At 44.9% G+C, this 15,234-nt stretch overlaps 1 pseudogene; it reads right to left on the reverse strand.

The window, feature by feature from the left end:
* Positions 1-735: 735 nt before the first annotated feature.
* LOC100339459 (peptidyl-prolyl cis-trans isomerase A pseudogene) lies at positions 736-1,312 on the reverse strand (annotated as a pseudogene).
* Between the last annotated feature and the right edge of the window lie 13,922 nt (positions 1,313-15,234).

The raw sequence follows: 15,234 nt of genomic DNA on the forward strand, positions 1-15,234 counted from the left end.
CCAGGTTCTAGTCCCGGTTGGGGCGCCGGTTCTGTCCCGGTGCCCCTCTTCCAGGCCAGCTCTCTGCTGTGGCCAGGGAGTGCAGGGGAGGATGGCCTGAGTGCTTGGGCCCTGCACCCCATGGGAGACCAGGAGAAACACCTGGCTCCTGCCATCGGATCAGCACGGTGCGGCGGCCATTGGCGGCCATTGGAGGGTGAACCAACAGCAAAGGAAGACCTTTCTCTCTCTGTCTCTCTCTCTCACTGTCCACTCTGCCTGTCAAAAAAAAAAAAAAAAAAAAAAAAAAAAAAAAAAAAGAATTGCTTGTTGCAGGCATACCACAAACCACAATGTGTAAAAAGTGTAATGACTTATGAAATGCAATAAAATGAGATATGCCTTTTATTTAGCTGAATCTCAGAAGTGATGGCATGTTGTAGTCTCATTATTATTCATCCCAAGGTATTCAATAATCCTCTGTGATTTCTTCTTTGATCCATTGGTTATTTAGGATTGTGGTGTTTGATTTTCACAGATTTGGGGGTTTCCCAAATTCCTTTTTGTTGTTGTTGTTGCTTATGTTTTTATTTCATAATCATAACTTTTAATTCTGTAATTCTGCTAGACTTGGAGGGGAAGTAAGGAAAACATGGAACCAAAGACCTGCAGGGAGAGCACAATTCAGGGCGTCACGAGCAGATGGGGCGGGGGGCGCTCTCCTGAGCTAGAGGAATGGTCAGGTGTGTGAGATAAAACTCGTCAGACGCATTAGAGTTGTCCACAGTTGGCAATGGTGATCTTCTTGCTGGTCTTGCCGTTCTCAGACCCAAAGTGCTCCATGGCTTCCACAATGCTCATGCCCTCTTTTACTCTGCCAAAGACCACACGCTTGCCATCCAACCATTCAGTCTTGGCAGTGCAGATAAAGAACTGGGGGCCCTTTGTGTTGGGCCCAGCGTTTGCCATGGACAAGATGCCAGGACCTGTGTGCTTCAGCAGGAAGTTTTCATCCTCGAACTTCTCTCCATAGATGGACTTGCCGCCGGTGCCACTGTGGCGTGTGAAGTCACCACCCTGGCACATAAACCCTGGAATAATCCTGTGAAAGCAGGAACCCTTATAACCGAATCCTTTCTCCCCGTTGCTCAGAGCACGGAAGTTTTCTGCTGTCTTTGGAACTTTGTCTGCAAATAGCTCGAAGGAGACGCGGCCCAAAGGCTCACCGTCGGCGGCGATGTCGAAGAACACGGTGGGGTTGACCATGGCTGACGGAGAGCAGCTGCGGGCGACAACGGCGTCTGCGAAGCCCCAAATTTCTTTCTCCCAAATTTCTTTCACTTGGTCTTAGCCAAAAGGCTGGACCCAAATTTCTTTCTACTTTGATTTGTAATTTTATTTCATTGAGACCAGAGAACATAATTTTGTATTTCTTGTATCATTTTAAAGTTTTAAGGCTCATTTTATGGACTACCATATAGTCTTGTCCTAAAGAATTTTCCGTGTACCCTAGAGAAGAATTCCATAGAGGTCTATTACATCTAGTTGGTTTGTAGTGTTCGCAAGTCTTCTCTGGTATTCTACTTTGTTGTTCTTCCCATTGTTGAAAGTAGAATATTGAAGTCTCCGATGATTGTTGAATTGACTGTTTCTCCTTTCGTTTTTGTCAGTTTTTGCAGCATTTCTTTTCTGGTTCTGTTAAGTAGATGTATGAATATAGTTGCTATAGTTTCCTAATTGATTGAACATTTCAGTCATTAGAAAACACTCCTATTTATCTCTAGTAACATTGTTTCTATTTTGTCTGATACTAGCATAGCCGTTCTAGTTTCTTAACTTTATTTTTAGAATTAAAATTGGGTAACATATCATTAGATCTTTTTTTTTTTTTAAACCAGCCTGACAACAACATCTGCCTTTTTATTAGATTGCTTACTCCGTCCACTTCTAATGTTACTGCTGGGGCATGAACATCTGCCATTTTACTCTTGGCAGCATGTACTTACAGTGACCTGGTAATTCCATATCTAGTTATATGCTTCCCATATACTCGTGCGCACACACACACACACACACACACAATCAATACAAGGCACATAGAAGGATAGCTGTAGCAGCTCAAGTCATGAACTAGAAACAACCCAAATTCCTATCAACACCAGAATAGATAAATAAGGGTGGTATATTTTCTTAAGGATTATTTAAAAATGAACTGCTACTCTATGTGATATGGGTATCTCACAGGTATACATTAGGCAAAAAAAGCAAAATACAAGAATACATGTAGGTTGATTCCATTTATATGCTGTTCAAGAACAGGCAAAGCTAATCTGTGCTGTTAGAAGTTCAGATAGTGGAGTAGGTTGTAACAGGGCAAGAAGTGGTTTTTGGGCTACTGGAATATTCTTTATTTTAATCTGGGTGGTGTTTCTATTTGTAATACAATGGGTTTATATTTTTGTAAAATTTCTTCTGGCTGTATGGTTAAGACTTGTGCATTTATTACAGTGTGTTATACAATACTTGCTAAGAAAGTAAAGACAAAATTCATGGAGAAGTTTGTATTCTTCCAATCTTCATGCAACCTCTTTTCATTATGTGACAATGTGAGTCAGAGATTATTTGCCACGGGGGCTTTAGTTATGGGGAAATTCGGAGCCAATAGCTGGGGAGACATTTCAGCAAGAGAAAGCGCTAGGTAAGTAGAAATAGCCACCTGTCTGTGCTGCCTGTGACTGCAGTTTTGGTTGTGCTTCTTAGGGTTCCTCTTCAGCCAGTAGGCAGTTTGTCCTCTTCTTGGGCTTCTACCAGGACTTACCAGCAGGGGTCAGCACTATACAAAACCCACCAGCTTGAGCCTTTGGTGCGTCGGAACTTTCTTCACGGTTTTGTCAAGCTGTCCTGGCCTGTTCTCATTCCCTGCCTGCACCCCCACTTTCCTCTGCTCTGCCACCACCACACTTTCAGGACCACAACTTCATCCCTTCCTCAGTCATTCAAACACCCTCCCCCTCCTCCCCTGTTGTCAAGGAACCTTCTAGCAACACTCCTTTCAGCTGTCCCATGGCCTGCTGCCCTCTCCGTCCTGCAGCCCCTACCCAGTCCAGATACTGGGAGTTGCCAGTAGAATCATTTTTTTTTTTTTTTTGACAGGCAGAGTGGACAGTGAGAAAGAGAGAGACAGAGAGAAAGGTCTTCCTTTTGCCATTGGTTCACCCTCCAATGGCCGCCATGGCCGGCACACCAGGCTGATCCGATGGCAGGAGCCAAGTACTTCTCCTGGTCTCCCATGGGGTGCAGGGCCCAAGCACTTGGGCCATCCTCCACTGCACTCCCTGGCCACAGCAGAGAGCTGGCCTGGAAGAGGGGCAACCGGGACAGAATCCGGCGCCCCAACCGGGACTAGAACCCAGTGTGCCGGCGCCGCAAGGCGGAGGATTAGCCTACTGAGCCTCAGCGCCCGCCATTAGTAGAATCACTTTTGCAAACATCTCAACTCTGACCACTCCCGGCCTTAGCTTTTTTTTTTTTTTTTTTTTTTTTCTTTCAAAGAGGGTAAGACTTTATTTTAGGGAGGACAGAATAGGGGGATAAAGAGCCTGGGGGTTGAGCCTGCCCAGACAGATAGCAGGGATTTGAAGCCAGGTTTCATTCCAGGCCTTACCTTTTAACCATTAATGATTTCCCATTGCTCTTGGGATCAAGTATAAAACCCATTATGTTATGGAACACCTCCAAGACTGGTTGGAGGAATTGGTATAAAACTTCCCAAACTGTGCCTGACACACAGCGAGATAATTACTGACACTGGGATGAAGGGAGAAAGGAGATGTTTATTGTATAGCTCAGAGCAAGAGGCCAGGCAGCTGTTGCTTATCTCTTGGCTTCTCTGAGGGGTTAGTGATAAAGATTCTTCTAGATTAGAGGTGGTGCTAAGAGGTGTGTGTTTAGCTCGTGTCCAGGTCCCTGGTTGGTGTGTGGTGCCTGTGGCCCTCTTGCCGTTGGTCAGTGATACCATGTTCTTTAGGGAATTTTGGTGAAGCTGAAGTGGACTCCAGTCCATCTGGGGGCTATGTGCAGGTGGAAGTTACTTTTTGCTTGGGACCTAGGGTTCCTGGAAAAGAAAACCCCTCAAGATAAGACCAAACATCAAGATGTTATCTCCAAGGGAGATAAATGACTACATAAGTCTTGTGTTCAGGGACCTATAGGGCCGGCTATATCACTGCCTCAATTCAGTGAGCTGCTTTTAGTAACAGGTTGATTTGCACTCATAAAAGCAGGGCAAGGAAATGTTAAGCTAAGGCTGGGAAGCGATATGGGGGAGATGGGGGAGAGACTAGCCCCTCAAGGTTTCTAGCTTCTGCATAGAAGACATTGCATAGGGGCTGGGTTTCAGTTACAGGGCTGATACAACAACTGGTACCTGGAGTCCCACAAAACTTCTATCCTATGCTTGCTTTCTTTTTCTTTTTTAAAAAAATATTTACTTAGGTTGAAAGGCAAAGAGAAAGAAATGGGGAAAGGGATTTTTCCATCTACTGTTTTACCTCCAAATGGCCACAACAGCCAGGTCTGAGCCAGGCTGAAGCCAGTAGCCTGGAACTCCATTCAGGACTCCCACATGAGTGCCAGGTGCCCGAGCACTTGGGCTGTTTTCTGCTGCTTTCCCAGGCACATTAGCAGGGAGCTGGGTCAGAAGCAGTGCAGCTGGGACTGGAATCAGTGCTTGGGTATGGGATGCTGGTGTCGCAAACAGTGGCCCAGTTCATTGCACCACAACACTGGCTCCATACCCTATGCTTTCAGTTCTTCCTTCTACCATATGAAAGTGATTTCCTCCAAGTCTACCCTTTTTATTCTCTGTCCTAACATGGTATTTATTTCCTTCAAGATGCAGTTTTAACTTTTACCCATAGTTGTATAGGTGCTCCTTTAATATTTGTCTTCTAGTTGAAACTATGCACTCAACAAAGGCAAGGACCGTATCTGGTTTGCTCTTTTTTTTTTTTTTAAGATTTATTTGTTTATTTGAAAGAGAGAGAGAGAGAGAGAGTGATTTTATTTATTTATTTGAGAGAGTTACAGACAGAGAGAAGAAGAGACAGAGAGAAAGGTCTTCCGTCTGCTGGTTCACTCCCCAAATGGCCTCAACGGCCGGAGCTGCGCCAAAGCTAGGAGCCAGGAGCAAGGAGCTTCTTCTGGGTCTCTAACACGGGTGCAGGGGCCCAAGGACTTGGGCCATTCTCCACTGCCATCCCAGGCCGCAGCAGAGAGCTGGGTCGGAAGAGGAGCAGCTGGGCTAGAACTGGTGCCCATATGGGGTGCCAGCACTGCAGGCAGAGGATTAACCTACTGTGCCACAGTGCTGGCCTCGAGAAAGATCTTCTACCTGTTGGTTCATTCCCCAAATGGCCTCAATGGTTGGGGCTGGGCCAGGCCAAAGCCAGGAATCTGGAATTCCATTTGGGTTTCCCACATAGGCAGCAGGGATCGAAGCACTTGGGCCATCTTCAGATGTTTTCCAGGCACATTAATAGGAAGCTGGATGGAGAAGCTAGGATTTGAACTGGCGGTCATATGGAATGCCAGTTTTGCAGGTGGCAGCTTAAACCACAGTGCCACATGCTGGCTCTTTTGTAAAAACTCATTTTCTGTATTTGAAGGGCAGAGTGACAGAGACAGGGAGAGACAGAGAGAAAAAGATCTTTCATTAGCTGTTTAGCTCACCAAATGTCCACTCCAGGGCTGGATCAAGAAAAAGTCAGGATCCCAGAATTCAATCTGGATGTCCCATGCAGGTGGCAGGGACCCAGGTACTTTGGCTATTACCTTCTGCTTCTCAGGGTGTGCGTCAGCAGGATGCTGGGATTGGAGAAGCTGCATGTATGCCTGCATCCCATATTGGAGGGCCTGGGTTCAAATCCCAGTTCCACTCCTGTTTCTAGCTTCCTGCAGATGCACATCCTGGGAAGCAGTGGGTGAAGGCTCAAGTCCCTGGGTCCATGCCACCCACATGGGAGACCCAGACTGAGTTCCCAGTTCCTGGCTTCAGCCTGGGTGGTCCTGGCTGTTGTGACAGAGTAAACTAGAGGGTGGAAGACCTGTCTCCCTGTCTTTCTGTCTCTTTCTCTCTGACACTCTGCTTTAAAAATAGAAATAAATTAAATGAAAAAAAAAGTAAGGCTCATCTCTTGTTTTTAAAAAAGTTAAAAAGAAACAATTGCATAAGTCAGATTATATGAGATGAATGCTATTATCCTCATTTCATAGATGAAAAAAATGAGGGACAAAAGAGAGTTGACTAAAATGTCAGAGTACAGATGAAAACAAAATTTTTTAACATACCCATTTATATATCTAATTAGTTTATGTAAATGTTCTGTCTCTTGATCAAACTTGCAGTGGAGAGGATAGTTGAATAGTTAAATGTTCAGGCCATGGAGACAGACTGTTAAAGTTCCAAACCTAGCTTCACTACTTAACTCACTGTGTGACCTGTATGACTTCCTTTATATATGAATATATAAAATTAGACCTCTATATAATTCAATCTATAATGTACATAATTAAGTCTCAAATATATTAAAAACATAAACAGGGGCAGGCATTGTGGTGCAACAGGTTAAGCTCCCCTTGGGTCAGCTGCGTCTAATATCACAGTGTCTGTTAAGTCCTGGCTACTCGACTTCCAAGCCAGCTCCCTGCCAATGTGCCTGGGAAGGTAGCACATCATGGCCCAAGTACTTAGGTCCCTGACACCCACGTGGGAAACAACACAGGTGGAAGTCCTCGCCCCTGGCTTCAACCTGCTCAGCCCCAGTTGTAAACCCAACACAGTGCTGAGTGTGGTACCCAGGGAGTCCTCAGTCGAGGTGAGTTGCTATTTGCGGGAGTCTTCTGAGGATAGCATTAGGTCTCACACTGCTCTGTCACTGTCCATTAGCACAGCACCTTTACAGTGAGGTTTGATGTCACTGACACAGACTTCTGACAACATTGAAATTTCTGTTTTCTTGAATTCATCCTTACAAGTGAATCCTCTTGGCTTTTGACGAATGGGGGGAAAAAGTATAATATGTACTCTTGATATGTGCATTCCCATGTGTACACCTTTTAAAACCTGATAATTTGGAGGCAGACTTCTCGACGCCTGTTCTCTGTTAGTCCTCTCCGTCTGAGTCCATTTCCCACCCTCCCTTCCTAGAAGAGTGTAATTGATATAACCCATGTCCTCAAGTCCCCTTCATTCTGCAATGTGTTATACACCATAGCCATGACAGTTACTGTGAACTGCCCCAATAAGGCATTGGGCTAATGGGGTAATCTCCACAGGAGAGGACTGAAAATTATAGACTAGGGTGCACAGTAGGCAGATCTTTTTTCTTTATGATGACACTATTTTGCATCTTTATTTATTTGAGAGGCAGTGAGATAGGAGGAGATAGAGCTAAGAGAGGGAGGGGGAGAGTGTGAGCAGCATGGAACGCTCTCCTATCTACTGGTTCACTTCCCAAATGTCCATGATGACCATGGCTGGGCTCGGAGCTGGAAATGCAATCCAGACTCCCAAGTGGGTGGCAGAAACTCCATTACTTGAGCTGTGGTCGCTAAGTCCCAGGGTCTGCAGTAGCAGGAAGCCATAGTCAAGAGCCAGAACCAAGAATCAACCTAGGGACTCTAACGTGGAATTCAGAGCCTTGACTAGAATCTTAACTGTGTGGCTAAGTGCGTGCCACAGTGGTGACATTCTAAAGAAGTTTATTAGGATGGAGAAAATCACATGCTACTTAAAAATTTATTTTTGCAGATTTAAGTGATGATTTAAAATAAATCTACAGAGAGAAGTAAAGGTCATGGCATCTTCCTTAATTTGCATAATCCTTTAAAAATCTTATGCCATAATGACTTTCTTTCCTGTAATTATTAATATAAAAATACAGAAATAATGGCCCATCATGGAGCTTGTGAAACATAAGAGTGAAATTTAAATGGTGATTCCCCTGGAAAACTAAAGCAAACGCTTAGTAGGTTGTAATCTGCTAGAAAAGACTAAATCCTTTGTGTATTTGGATGCCTTTTCCTGTACCTTGCCAGCAACTGGTAACAATTATTGCATGGCCACCTGAGGTCATGAAACTGCAGAAAAAAAAATTGTTAAAAGTAAAAAAAAAAGTGTTAAGAGCAAAACTTCATTAAAAGCTTCTTTCCTGTGCATTGGTTTTGTGAAGAGTTAAGGGGAATCTGTGGTAACATCCTTACTTTCGATAGGTGAGATGGTCCGGAGTTCATTTTGAGTATTTTCTGCTTCAGACATGGAATTGCCTATGTCTCCTACTAACCTGGAACATTGTAGTAGGAAGACTGTATTTAGGAACTACGGTGTGGGGTAGGAATTTGGTGCAGCAGTTAAGCTGCTCCCTGGGAAGCCTGTATCTCATATCAGGGTGCCTGGGTTCAAGTTATAGCTGTGCTCTTGACTCCAGCCCCCTGCTGCTGTGCACCCTGAGGCTGTGGTGACGGCACAAGTACTTGGGTTGCCTGCCACCATGTAGGAGATCTGGATGGGGTTCCAGTCTCCTGGCTTTAGCCTGGCTCAGCCTTGCCTGTTGCAGGCATTTGTGGAATGGACCAGTGGATACGAGATCTCTCTCTGTCTACCTTTCAAAGAGAAGAAAAGAAAAAAAAAAAAAAAGACAGTGGCTGGGAATACAGGACTAATGTCCTTAAAAAAAGAAAATACAATCTGATTGCTAAGGTGTTCATTGTTCACTGAGTTAGTAATTAATCATAGGCTTTTTCTGAAAATTACTTTTTTATAGTTTAATGTATTTTAATAGCAAACTGCCAAGAACAACAGAGAAGACAGACTTCAAAACACGTGCTTGCATGTGGGACAACCCAGAAAAGTACAGTGCATGAAAGGGCTCTACTATTGATAAAAATGCCATGTAGTTGCTGTCAATAAGAAATTTAATTGTTTTTTTCAAATCCAAGTGCTGACATTGTCCAGAAAAGTTTAACCAGTTTATTTATCATTGTTATAAAGTTGAACTGCTGAAACTTGCTCACTATTTATCTTGCACTAAATTTTTATATCCCTGATTTTATATTAAAAATGTACACACATATGAAAATAGAAAAACTGCCAATACTTGATTTCTGTCCCTATTTTTTCATTTGTAATCATATACTTATATACCTTTTGACTCTATGGAGAAAATATCTGATGTTCAGAACTACCAATAACAGGAATAAGAGAAAAATTCCTTTTGAGAGTGAAATGTTTCCCATCATAGTAGATTTTTTTTTTTTATTTTTTTTATTTTTTATTTTTTTGACAGGCAGAGTGGACAGTGAGAGAGAGAGACAGAGAGAAAGGTCTTCCTTTGCCGTTGGTTCACCCTCCAATGGCCGCCGCGGCCGGCGCGCTGCGGCCGGCGCACCGCGCTGATCCGATGGCAGGAGCCAGGAGCCAGGTGCTTTTCCTGGTCTCCCATGGGGTGCAGGGCCCAAGCACCTGGGCCATCCTCCACTGCACTCCCTGGCCACAGCAGAGGGCTGGCCTGGAAGAGGGGCAACCGGGACAGAATCCGGCGCCCCGACCGGGACTAGAACCCGGTGTGCCGGCGCCGCTAGGCGGAGGATTAGCCTAGTGAGCCGCGGCGCCGGCCCATAGTAGATTTTTTAAAAGATTTTATTAATTTATTTGAAAGAGTTACAGAGAGAGAAAGACACACACACACACACACACACACACAGAGACACAGAGAGAGACAGAGAAGGAGAGGAAGGGAGGAAGGGAGAGAGAGAGAATATTCCAACCACCGATTTACACCCCAGATGGCCACATCAGCCAGGGCTGAGCCAGGCCAAAGCCAGTATCCAGGAGCTTCTTCCAGTTCTCCCACATGGGTGGCAGAGGCTTGAACACTTGGGCCATCTTCTATTGCCTTCCCAGAAAATTAGCAGAGAGCTGGATGGGAAGTAGAGCAGCCAGCACATGAACTAGTGCCCATATAGGATGCTGGCTTCGCAGGTAGTGGCTTTCCCCACTATGCCACAACACGGATCCTCATAGTGGATTCTTTATATATAAATATATATTTTAAATATTTTTTAAGATTTATTTTATTTATTTGAAAGACAGAGTTACAGAGAGAGGTAGAGACAGAGAGAGAGGTCTTCCATCCGCTGGTTCACTCCCCAGATGGCCGCAATGGCCGGGGCTGCACCCATCTGAAGCCAGGAGCCAGGAGCTTCTTCCAGGTCTCCCACGTGGGTGCAGGGGCCCAAGGACCTGGGCCATCTTCTACTGCTTTCCCAGGCCATAGCAGAGAGTTGGATCGGAAGAGGAGCATCTGGGACTTGAACCTGCGCTCATATGGGATGCTGGCGCTTCAGGCCAGGGTTTTAACCTGCTGCAACACAGCGCTAGCCTCCACATAGTGGATTCTTAAACACATTCTCCATGTATGCTATATAGCTGTATGTATTTTGGCGTAATTGTTACATGTTTGGCATAGATAGCACACAGGCTGGTATCTTCAAAAAGGCCAACAAGACGGACCTCATTTGTCTCCTGCAGAGAAGCAGTAGGCATACTCTGGAAGCATGGATTTGTTTTGAAGTCATAAGCAATTTATGGTGCCAGACTATGGAAGGGGAGTAAGTGAATTAGAAGCTCAGTGGACTTTGGATAATGTCTAATTTCACAGAATGCCGTACTACCAGGGCTGGTAATGCTGAGGTTCCTTCACCTTCCAGTAGAGGGCGCACTCTTACAAGTGGCTTTTGCAGCCTGTTGCTTCCTGGGTGCTTTACCTCCAGTGGATCTGTGGGCAGCCTGCTTTGCACAAAGCATGGTATAGAGACCTCCTTACTTACCCCCTTCGCCTCTGGGTGGAGCTTGGGGAGCTATAGGTGGCACTGGTGTTACACAGCGACAGGTAGCTGTGAACACAATTCATTTTTCACAAATTACTTTTAGCAAAACTAACTGAAAGAAGAATTTCTAATTGATTCTTTTGATGTGGGTTGTGTCTCGTTCTATCACTGTTTTTTGGAATGTCGTTTTCCCCAAGTTCCTTTAATGGTCTTGAACCTTCATCTTCCTAATTGGCTTTATAGCAGATACCCTTCCCTCCTCTGAATAAAATGTTTTAATTTTTGGAGAGCTATAGATGTTTTAGCATATATGATTTCTTCAGAAAGCCTATGTGGCATAGTTCTTAAAAAGGCAAGTTTTAGAATCAGATTGCCTGCATTTTAAAAATGTGTTTATGTATTTTCATCCATTTGAAAGGCAGAAGAGAGGGGCTGGCATTGTGGTGTAAAGGGTTAAGCCTCCACCTATGATGCCAGCATCCCATATGGGTGTCAGTTCAAGTCCTAGCTGCTCCACTTCCAATCCAGCTCTCTGCTAATGGCCTGGGAAAGCCGTGGAAAATGGCCCAAGTACATGGGCCCCTGCACCCATGTGAGAGACCTGGAAGAATTTCCTGGCTCCTGATTTCAGCCTGGCCCAGCTATGGCCATTGTAGCCATTTGGGGAAAGAACCAGTGGATGGAAGATCTCTCTCTCTATTTCGCTTCCCCCTCTCTGTGACTCTGCCTTTCAAATAAATAAAATAGAATTTTTTAAAAAAAGACACAGGTATACAAAACACAGATTCATAGCTCACAAATATTCATATCTGCCAACAGAAGATAAGCAAAGCAGCATGTTCAGAACATTTTTTTTAAAAAGTGGCAAAGAGAAGAGAGAGAAGAAGGAGGAGGAGGAGGAAAGGAAGAAGAAGAAGAGGAATAAGGAGAAGGAGGAAGAGATAGTCTAATTCACCCCCAAAATGCATCAGGGCTGAGCCAGGCTGAAGCCAAGAGCCTGGAGCTCTGTCCACGTCCTCCATGTAGGTGGCATAAACTCAGGCACTTTAGCCATCATCCATTGCCTTTCAGGTACATTAACAGGGAGCTGGATCAGTAGTATAGAGTAACTGGAATTTGAACCAGGAACTCTGACAGGGGATTCAGGCATCTCAAATGTCAACATAACCCACTGTGCACAACATTCACCCATTTTTAAAGTTTTATTTATTTTCATTTATTTGAAAGTCAGAATATAGACACAGAGGCAGAGAGATCTCCCATTTACTATTACATTCCCCAAATGCCCAGAATGACCAGGGCTGTGCCAAGGTGAAGCCTGGAGCCAGGAACTCCATCCAGGTCTTCTATATGGGTATCAGGAAGCCAAGTACTTGGACCATTAAATGCTGTTTCCCAGGCACATTAGAAGGAAGCTGAATTGGAAGCAGAGGCAGAACTTGAGCCTAGGCATTCTGAGAATAACAATTCCATACTAACGGAAATTATTCTCATTTACCTAAAAATTTCGAAAAAATAACTTTGAGATGGGCATTTTTTTATAGTGGTTAACATGCACATCCCATATCAAAATGCAAGGATTTGAGTCCCAGTTCCACTTCGAATTCTACTTTCCTACTAATGAACAACCTGGGAGGCAGCTAGTGATGGCTATAGTAGTTGGGTTCCTGGTACCCACATGAAGGACTTGGTCTGAGTGATATGCAAAATGATAGTGTAATACATTACTTGTCCACCAGAGTAAGTTAAAAGATAGAAAATATCAAGTACTGGTGAAAAGATATACAAGCAGAACTCTGATATACTACTGGTGTTGAGCATATAAATCAGTCGTACAAAGGTGCCTTCTTTATAATTTTATTCACACAAAGTACAAACCCCAGTCAAAACTAATCTATGAGTTTGAAGACTGTAGGAGGCAGGGTAGTGATTAAAAGGGAACATGTGGAAGTGTTTGGAATAGTGGTTATGCACTGTTTCTGGATTTGGTTGCCAAATCACAATGTGTTCAGTTCATGAAAGTTTATTAAACTCTGCATTTATGATACGTGTACCTTTATCTATAGACATTTGAGTAAAGTAAGTTTTTTTTAAGATTTATTTATTTGATTGAGAGGTATAGTCACAGACAGAGAGAGGGAGAGACAGAGAGAGAGATCTTCCATTCGATGGTTCACTCCCCAAGTGGCCTCAACGGCTGGCACTGAGCTGATCTGAAGCTGGGAGCCAAGAGCCTCCTCCAGATCTTCCATGTGCACGCAGGGACTCAAGCACTTGGGCCATCTTCCACTGCTTTCCCAGGCCATCATCAGGGAGCTGGATTGGAAGTGGGAGCAGCCAAGACTCGAACCTGTGCCCATGTGGGATGCCAGCATTGCAGGCGGATGTTTAGCTCACTATGCCACAGAGCCGCCCCTATGAAGTAAGTTTTTAGAAAACTACATTGTAGGGGCCGGCACTGTGGCACAGCAGGTTAATGTTCTGACATTAACCTGGCATCCTATATGGGCACTCGTTCGAGTCCCAGCTGCTCCACTTCCGATCCAGCTCTCTGCTATGGCCTGGGAAAGCAGTGGAAGATGGCCCAGGTCCTTGGGCCCCTGCACCCACATGGGAGACCTGGAAGAAGCTCCTGGCTCCTGGCTTCAGATTGGTGCAGTTCCAGCCATTGTGGCCAATTGGGGAGTGAACCAGTGGAATGAAGACCTCTCTCTCTCTCTCTCTCTCTCTCTCTCTCTCTCTCTCTGCCTCTCCTCTCTCTGTGTAACTCTGACTTTCAAATAAATAAATAAATAAATCTATTTAAAAACAAAAACTACATTGTAGGGCCAGTATAGTGGTGCAGCAGGTTAAACTATTCCTTGTGATGCCAGCATCCCATATCAGCACTGGTTAAAATCTTAGATGCTCCACTTCCAATCCAGCTCCCTGCTAATGCACCAGGGAAGGCAGCAGAAGATGGTCCAAGTGCCTGGGCCCCTGCCGTTCATGTGGGAGACCCAGATGGAGTTCCTGGCTCCTGGCTTCTGCCAAGCCCTGGCTTTTGTGGCTAGTTGGGGAGTGAACCAGTAGGTAGAAAATCTCGTTATGTTTCCCTTTCACTCTGTCTCTCCGTCATTCTTCCTTTCAAATAAAAAATAAATCTAAAAAAAAAAAAAAACCAGCTACAATGCAGGGCAGGTGTTTAGTGCAGCAGTTTACACACTGCCTGCAACACCCACATCCACCGCCCAGTGCCTGACCCAAGTCCAGCTCTGCTTCTGATTCCAGCTTCTAGCTACTGCACATCCTTGGAAGGGGCCGCTGGTGTGGCTCAGGTAGTTGGGTCCCTGCCACCAATGTGAAACTGACCTGGAGTGAGTTCCTAGCTCGTGGGTTCAGCCTGACCAGCCCCAAATGTTGCAGGCATTTGAGGGGTGAACCAGCAGATGGAAGATTTCTCTTCTCTCTAAACAAAACAAACAAAAAACAATGCAACACCACTGCATACCTACCAGAATGATTAAAATAAAAAAGACAAAAATGGTAAGTGGGTAAGTGTTTCTGACAATATACAGCAGCGAGAATGCTCATGTGTACAATTCCATTGGAAAACTGGCTGTGTCTATGTGTACATTAAGGTGGACATTGTGGCGCAAGGGGTTAAGCTGCTGCTTGGGACCCTGAATCTTGTACAAGAGTGCCTTGATTCAAGTCCCAGTTGCTCTTCTGATGCAGCTTCTGCTGTTGCACCTGGAAGGCGGTATATGGTGGCCCAGTACTTGGGTTCCTGTCACCCATGTGAGAAACCAGGATGGAGCTCCTGGTTCCTGGCTTCAGCCTGGCCTACCCTGGGCTTGTGTGGGCATTTGAGGAGTGAACCAGAGGATGGACAATCTCTCTCTCTCTCTCTCTCTCTCTCTCACTCACCCACCCACTCACTTACTCACTCTGCCTCTCTTTCTTTCTCTCTGTCACTTTGCCTTTCAAATAAATAAAATATTTGGGGGGGCCAGTGCTCTGACACAATGAGTTAAGCTGCCGTTTGTGGTGCCTGCATCCCATATGGGAGCTGGTTTGAGTCCTGGCTGCTCCACTTTTGATCCAGCTCCCTGCTAATGTGCCTGGGAAAGCAGCGGAGAATGGCCCAGCACCCACATAGGAGGCCCCTGAACCCACATAGGAGACCTGGAAGAAACTCCTGGCTTTTGGTTTTGGTCTGGCCCAGCTCCAGCCATTGTGGCCATTTGGGGAGTGAACCAGCAGATGGAAGATGTCTCTCTCTCTCCCTCCATCTCTGTAACTCAGCCTTTACAAATGAAAAATAAACAAGCCTTTAAAAATTAAAAAAAAAGACTTCTTTAAAAGACATTATTTTGTCTGCCTACT

The sequence above is a fragment of the Oryctolagus cuniculus genome, chromosome 2 (genome assembly GCF_964237555.1).
Source record: "Oryctolagus cuniculus chromosome 2, mOryCun1.1, whole genome shotgun sequence".
In the NCBI taxonomy this organism is placed as follows: Eukaryota; Metazoa; Chordata; class Mammalia; order Lagomorpha; family Leporidae; genus Oryctolagus; species Oryctolagus cuniculus.